Source organism: Anopheles gambiae (genome assembly GCF_943734735.2).
Source record: "Anopheles gambiae chromosome X unlocalized genomic scaffold, idAnoGambNW_F1_1 X_unloc_54, whole genome shotgun sequence".
NCBI lineage: Eukaryota > Metazoa > Arthropoda > Insecta > Diptera > Culicidae > Anopheles > Anopheles gambiae.
Genome location: NW_026902664.1, coordinates 12,501 through 20,000, shown reverse-complemented (window position 1 = coordinate 20,000; position 7,500 = coordinate 12,501).

Genomic DNA, 7,500 nt, shown 5'->3' with positions numbered 1-7,500 from the left:
ATTATACCCCTGAAAGTGTGCAATTTGGTGCTATAGTAGGAAATTTGGTTGGGCAAGCCTAGCTACGCGTGTCGCTACGCGTGTTGCATGGTGGTCGATCAGAGGTATGCAAAAGCACCTATCTAGGGGAATTACTTTACGTTCTAGTAGCAAGTTCAATTTTTCGGTCCAGCACGGCAGTAATCCTGCATGCATACACTCCATGTACCAAAAATGTATCAACCTAGGCGTTGCTCAGTAGCTTTTGGCGGCACATGTAAAAAGTATTCGAGTTCAGATTCTTGGAACTTTGCGTATTGTTCAAAACTAATAACGAAAACTAAATTATAAATGGGTAAAAGGCTAGGCGTTTCTCAGTAGCTTTTTTGCGCCACGTGGCAAAAGTATTCGAGTTCAGATTTCTGGGACTTAGCGTATTTTTCAAAATTGATTATGCAAATTGAAGTACAAATGGGGCATTAGCTAGGCGTTGCCCAGTAGCTTTTGGCGCCACATGGAGGAAGTAGTCGAGTTCAAATTTCTGGGACGTAGCGTAGTTTTCAATCATAATAAACCGAATCAAACATAAAAATCATGAAACTTACACCACGTCCCTAGGTTATGCACAAAACGTAACGATAAAGTGCCGGCCAGGTTAGAGGTGCACCAAAATTGTGTACCGATTAGGAAAAGTACTCTATGTTCCTATGACTTGGGTGAAAAGTGTTGATTAACTGCTGGTTAGGATAGACAGTTGCTTATCGTACACATCGCAAACGAACACCCCTTAGTGAGCAGTAGCAGAAGTCGATTGAACAAAGCGAATGCATTACAAACTGATCAAGTAAAATAAGGAACGCTACGTACTAGGACTTCTTTCCAAGAATGGTGTCCGCGACGGGAGGGCAAGCGTCCTTCCCAGGTTTCCCTAGTAAACCTTGTATGGTAAACATACCCAAGCGTGTCCGTAAGCACGCAACGATAGTCACGAACGAGCACATACCTAGGGAAAGTACTCTACGTACTAGGACTTCTGTCCAAGAATGGTGTCCGCGACGGTCGGGCACTGTGACGCAATTACCAAATCCTAGAATCGTACAAGCAGTGTGTACAAACATAAACATTAACGCGTTCGCTCGGGCTGCGCCGTCCGTGTTGAACACAAATGTGGGTGATTATATGAGTGGATAGACAAAAACATGCGTGGCGAAGACAGTTTTCTGCACGATGTGCACATAGCTCATTTCGTCGTCCCGGGCGAATGGAAAAACACAAAAATATCGAGTATCTTTCTAGGTTTCTGTTATAAAAGGACAGGCCAAAAGGTGACCGGTTGAGATAAGCATTTTAAGCATACAAGCACTTTATTGCAACTTTTGATACAAAAACTAGGTACGTACACGTAGATTGTATCAACATGGACATCCATGATCGGGTACGCCCGGGCTGCGCCCTCCATGTTGTACTTTCCCTGATTGGTACACAATTTTGGTGCAAGTGTACCAACATGGACATCTATGAACGCGTACGCTCGAGATGCACCCTTCGTCTTGTACTTTCCCTGATCGGTACACAGTTTTGGTGCACGGCTATCCCGACCGGCAACTTGTACCTTTATCGACATCCATGAACACAAAGTGCGCGGAACAAAAATTGCTCGGTCAGACCTACAAAGTGCTATATCTCGAATACTAAACGTCGCAGATGGGTGTCGTAGAACAATTTTAAATTCGTCTAATGATTCTACATCCGATTCTGGATAGTGGTTTTTCGACCACTTTTCAACATTTTGTGACACCCCGAACCTAGGGGCAGCTCCCTAGCTTTTTTCAAAAATGTGCACCGAACGGGCCAGAGAGCTCGAGTAGTCGAAAATTTTTTTTTTGCTAAAACCCCTCAAAACGTGTCAGGAACGCACCCTAGATGATGAAAAGTGCAACCAGAATGTCAATCGACAACATGCCCGGGGGTACAAATTTGCTCTACGCGTCCCGAGGTAGGGTACTTTTTCATACAAACATCAAAGTGTACGGTGCACAAAGTGCGCGGAACAAAAATTGCTCGGTCAGACCTAGGACGGGCCATAACTCGAATACTAAACGTCGCAGATGGGTGTCGTAGAACAATTTTATGTTCGTCTAATGATTCTACATCCGATTCTGGATAGTGGTTTTTCGACCACTTTTCAACATTTTGTGACACCCCGAACCTAGGGGCAGCTCCCTAGCTTTTTTCAAAAATGTGCACCGAACGGGCCAGAGAGCTCGAGTAGTCGAAAATTTTTTTTTTTGCTAAAACCCCTCAAAACGTGTCAGGAACGCACCCTAGATGATGAAAAGTGCAACCAGAATGTCAATCGACAACATGCCCGGGGGTACAAATTTGCTATACGCGTCCCTAGGTAGGGTACTTTTTCATACAAACATCAACGTGTACGGTGCACAAAGTGCGCGGAACAAAAATTGCTCGGTCAGACCTAGGACGGGCCATAACTCGAATACTAAACGTCGCAGATGGGTGTCGTAGAACAATTTTAAGTTCGTCTAATGATTCTACATCCGATTCTGGATAGTGGTTTTTCGACCACTTTTCAACATTTTGTGACACCCCGAACCTAGGGGCAGCTCCCTAGCTTTTTTCAAAAATGTGCACCGAACGGGCCAGAGAGCTCGAGTAGTCGAAAATTTTTTTTTTTGCTAAAACCCCTCAAAACGTGTCAGGAACGCACCCTAGATGATGAAAAGTGCAACCAGAATGTCAATCGACAACATGCCCGGGGGTACAAATTTGCTCTACGCGTCCCTAGGTAGGGTACTTTTTCATACAAACATCAAAGTGTACGGTGCACAAAGTGCGCGGAACAAAAATTGCTCGGTCAGACCTAGGACGGGCCATAACTCGAATACTAAACGTCGCAGATGGGTGTCGTAGAACAATTTTAAGTTCGTCTAATGATTCTACATCCGATTCTGGATAGTGGTTTTTCGACCACTTTTCAACATTTTGTGACACCCCGAACCTAGGGGCAGCTCCCTAGCTTTTTTCAAAAATGTGCACCGAACGGGCCAGAGAGCTCGAGTAGTCGAAAATTTTTTTTTTTGCTAAAACCCCTCAAAACGTGTCAGGAACGCACCCTAGATGATGAAAAGTGCAACCAGAATGTCAATCGACAACATGCCCGGGGGTACAAATTTGCTATACGCGTCCCTAGGTAGGGTACTTTTTCATACAAACATCAACGTGTACGGTGCACAAAGTGCGCGGAACAAAAATTGCTCGGTCAGACCTAGGACGGGCCATAACTCGAATACTAAACGTCGCAGATGGGTGTCGTAGAACAATTTTAAGTTCGTCTAATGATTCTACATCCGATTCTGGATAGTGGTTTTTCGACCACTTTTCAACATTTTGTGACACCCCGAACCTAGGGGCAGCTCCCTAGCTTTTTTCAAAAATGTGCACCGAACGGGCCAGAGAGCTCGAGTAGTCGAAAATTTTTTTTTTTGCTAAAACCCCTCAAAACGTGTCAGGAACGCACCCTAGATGATGAAAAGTGCAACCAGAATGTCAATCGACAACATGCCCGGGGGTACAAATTTGCTATACGCGTCCCTAGGTAGGGTACTTTTTCATACAAACATCAACGTGTACGGTGCACAAAGTGCGCGGAACAAAAATTGCTCGGTCAGACCTAGGACGGGCCATAACTCGAATACTAAACGTCGCAGATGGGTGTCGTAGAACAATTTTAAGTTCGTCTAATGATTCTACATCCGATTCTGGATAGTGGTTTTTCGACCACTTTTCAACATTTTGTGACACCCCGAACCTAGGGGCAGCTCCCTAGCTTTTTTCAAAAATGTGCACCGAACGGGCCAGAGAGCTCGAGTAGTCGAAAATTTTTTTTTTTGCTAAAACCCCTCAAAACGTGTCAGGAACGCACCCTAGATGATGAAAAGTGCAACCAGAATGTCAATCGACAACATGCCCGGGGGTACAAATTTGCTCTACGCGTCCCTAGGTAGGGTACTTTTTCATACAAACATCAAAGTGTACGGTGCACAAAGTGCGCGGAACAAAAATTGCTCGGTCAGACCTAGGACGGGCCATAACTCGAATACTAAACGTCGCAGATGGGTGTCGTAGAACAATTTTAAGTTCGTCTAATGATTCTACATCCGATTCTGGATAGTGGTTTTTCGACCACTTTTCAACATTTTGTGACACCCCGAACCTAGGGGCAGCTCCCTAGCTTTTTTCAAAAATGTGCACCGAACGGGCCAGAGAGCTCGAGTAGTCGAAAATTTTTTTTTTGCTAAAACCCCTCAAAACGTGTCAGGAACGCACCCTAGATGATGAAAAGTGCAACCAGAATGTCAATCGACAACATGCCCGGGGGTACAAATTTGCTCTACGCGTCCCTAGGTAGGGTACTTTTTCATACAAACATCAACGTGTACGGTGCACAAAGTGCGCGGAACAAAAATTGCTCGGTCAGACCTAGGACGGGCCATAACTCGAATACTAAACGTCGCAGATGGGTGTCGTAGAACAATTTTAAATTCGTCTAATGATTCTACATCCGATTCTGGATAGTGGTTTTTCGACCACTTTTCAACATTTTGTGACACCCCGAACCTAGGGGCAGCTCCCTAGCTTTTTTCAAAAATGTGCACCGAACGGGCCAGAGAGCTCGAGTAGTCGAAAATTTTTTTTTTGCTAAAACCCCTCAAAACGTGTCAGGAACGCACCCTAGATGATGAAAAGTGCAACCAGAATGTCAATCGACAACATGCCCGGGGGTACAAATTTGCTATACGCGTCCCTAGGTAGGGTACTTTTTCATACAAACATCAACGTGTACGGTGCACAAAGTGCGCGGAACAAAAATTGCTCGGTCAGACCTAGGACGGGCCATAACTCGAATACTAAACGTCGCAGATGGGTGTCGTAGAACAATTTTAAGTTCGTCTAATGATTCTACATCCGATTCTGGATAGTGGTTTTTCGACCACTTTTCAACATTTTGTGACACCCCGAACCTAGGGGCAGCTCCCTAGCTTTTTTCAAAAATGTGCACCGAACGGGCCAGAGAGCTCGAGTAGTCGAAAAAAATTTTTTTGCTAAAACCCCTCAAAACGTGTCAGGAACGCACCCTAGATGATGAAAAGTGCAACCAGAATGTCAATCGACAACATGCCCGGGGGTACAAATTTGCTCTACGCGTCCCTAGGTAGGGTACTTTTTCATACAAACATCAAAGTGTACGGTGCACAAAGTGCGCGGAACAAAAATTGCTCGGTCAGACCTACAAAGTGCTATATCTCGAATACTAAACGTCGCAGATGGGTGTCGTAGAACAATTTTAAATTCGTCTAATGATTCTACATCCGATTCTGGATAGTGGTTTTTCGACCACTTTTCAATATTTTGTGACACCCCGAACCTAGGGGCAGCTCCCTAGCTTTTTTCAAAAATGTGCACCGAACGGGCCAGAGAGCTCGAGTAGTCGAAAATTTTTTTTTTGCTAAAACCCCTCAAAACGTGTCAGGAACGCACCCTAGATGATGAAAAGTGCAACCAGAATGTCAATCGACAACATGCCCGGGGGTACAAATTTGCTCTACGCGTCCCTAGGTAGGGTACTTTTTCATACAAACATCAAAGTGTACGGTGCACAAAGTGCGCGGAACAAAAATTGCTCGGTCAGACCTAGGACGGGCCATAACTCGAATACTAAACGTCGCAGATGGGTGTCGTAGAACAATTTTAAGTTCGTCTAATGATTCTACATCCGATTCTGGATAGTGGTTTTTCGACCACTTTTCAACATTTTGTGACACCCCGAACCTAGGGGCAGCTCCCTAGCTTTTTTCAAAAATGTGCACCGAACGGGCCAGAGAGCTCGAGTAGTCGAAAATTTTTTTTTTTGCTAAAACCCCTCAAAACGTGTCAGGAACGCACCCTAGATGATGAAAAGTGCAACCAGAATGTCAATCGACAACATGCCCGGGGGTACAAATTTGCTATACGCGTCCCTAGGTAGGGTACTTTTTCATACAAACATCAACGTGTACGGTGCACAAAGTGCGCGGAACAAAAATTGCTCGGTCAGACCTAGGACGGGCCATAACTCGAATACTAAACGTCGCAGATGGGTGTCGTAGAACAATTTTAAGTTCGTCTAATGATTCTACATCCGATTCTGGATAGTGGTTTTTCGACCACTTTTCAACATTTTGTGACACCCCGAACCTAGGGGCAGCTCCCTAGCTTTTTTCAAAAATGTGCACCGAACGGGCCAGAGAGCTCGAGTAGTCGAAAATTTTTTTTTTGCTAAAACCCCTCAAAACGTGTCAGGAACGCACCCTAGATGATGAAAAGTGCAACCAGAATGTCAATCGACAACATGCCCGGGGGTACAAATTTGCTCTACGCGTCCCTAGGTAGGGTACTTTTTCATACAAACATCAAAGTGTACGGTGCACAAAGTGCGCGGAACAAAAATTGCTCGGTCAGACCTGGTACGGGCCATAACTCGAATACTAAACGTCGCAGCTGGGTGTCGTAGAACAATTTTAAGTTCGTCTAATGATTCTACATCCGATTCTGGATAGTGGTTTTTCGACCACTTTTCAACATTTTGTGACACCCCGAACCTAGGGGCAGCTCCCTAGCTTTTTTCAAAAATGTGCACCGAACGGGCCAGAGAGCTCGAGTAATCGAAAATTTTTTTTTTGCTAAAACCCCTCAAAACGTGTAGAAAACTGATTTTAGATGATAAAAAGTGCAACCAGAACGTCAAACGACAACTTTGTTGGGGGTACCCTTTTTACTCTACGGGCCACTAGCTTAGGCGCGCCAACAGCGCTTTCCTCTCGGGTTCCCATTTTTTGCCCTCCTGGGATTATGATCATTTACTCATTGCCTACTATAGGGAAGGTACCTTGCTTCGAGGTCAAAAATGAAGATTTCACCAAATCGTAGTTTTAACCTCTATTTAGTCGTAGGAGCATGGTTTGCAGTGTCCGTGGGTCATATAAGCCCCCGTTTGGGTCATACGTCCCCTCCCCGATGAAAATCGTCATATGACTATAGGCCGAACTTATGAAGCAAAAGTGGTGTCTGGTGGGTTCTGCCGATGATCTTAACCTATGATTTTGAGTTTCCACCCTTTCAAAACGTTTCCTGGAGCAGTACATCACGGGTCTACGGACCCAAAGACTTCGTTGCGATGGTTTCAAGCATAAAAGTTGTAACAGCTAAGGGTTTTTAATACGCGTATATTAAATCCTTGCTTGAAACTAAGCTTCGTTGTCTTTAAACTCTGCAAGACCAATCGAACTTCTTAGGGAAACTCGAAGGATTCACGCTAAGCCGGTGGTGCAGGGCACATAGCGTGATGAAACCGGGTTTCCCTACCAAATGTGGCATATTTTTTCCCTGAGAGCGAAGCTCAGACCCACGTAGGGGAGAGCGAAGTGGAACTTAAATGTTCAATGCAGCAAATGTTCGCCATGC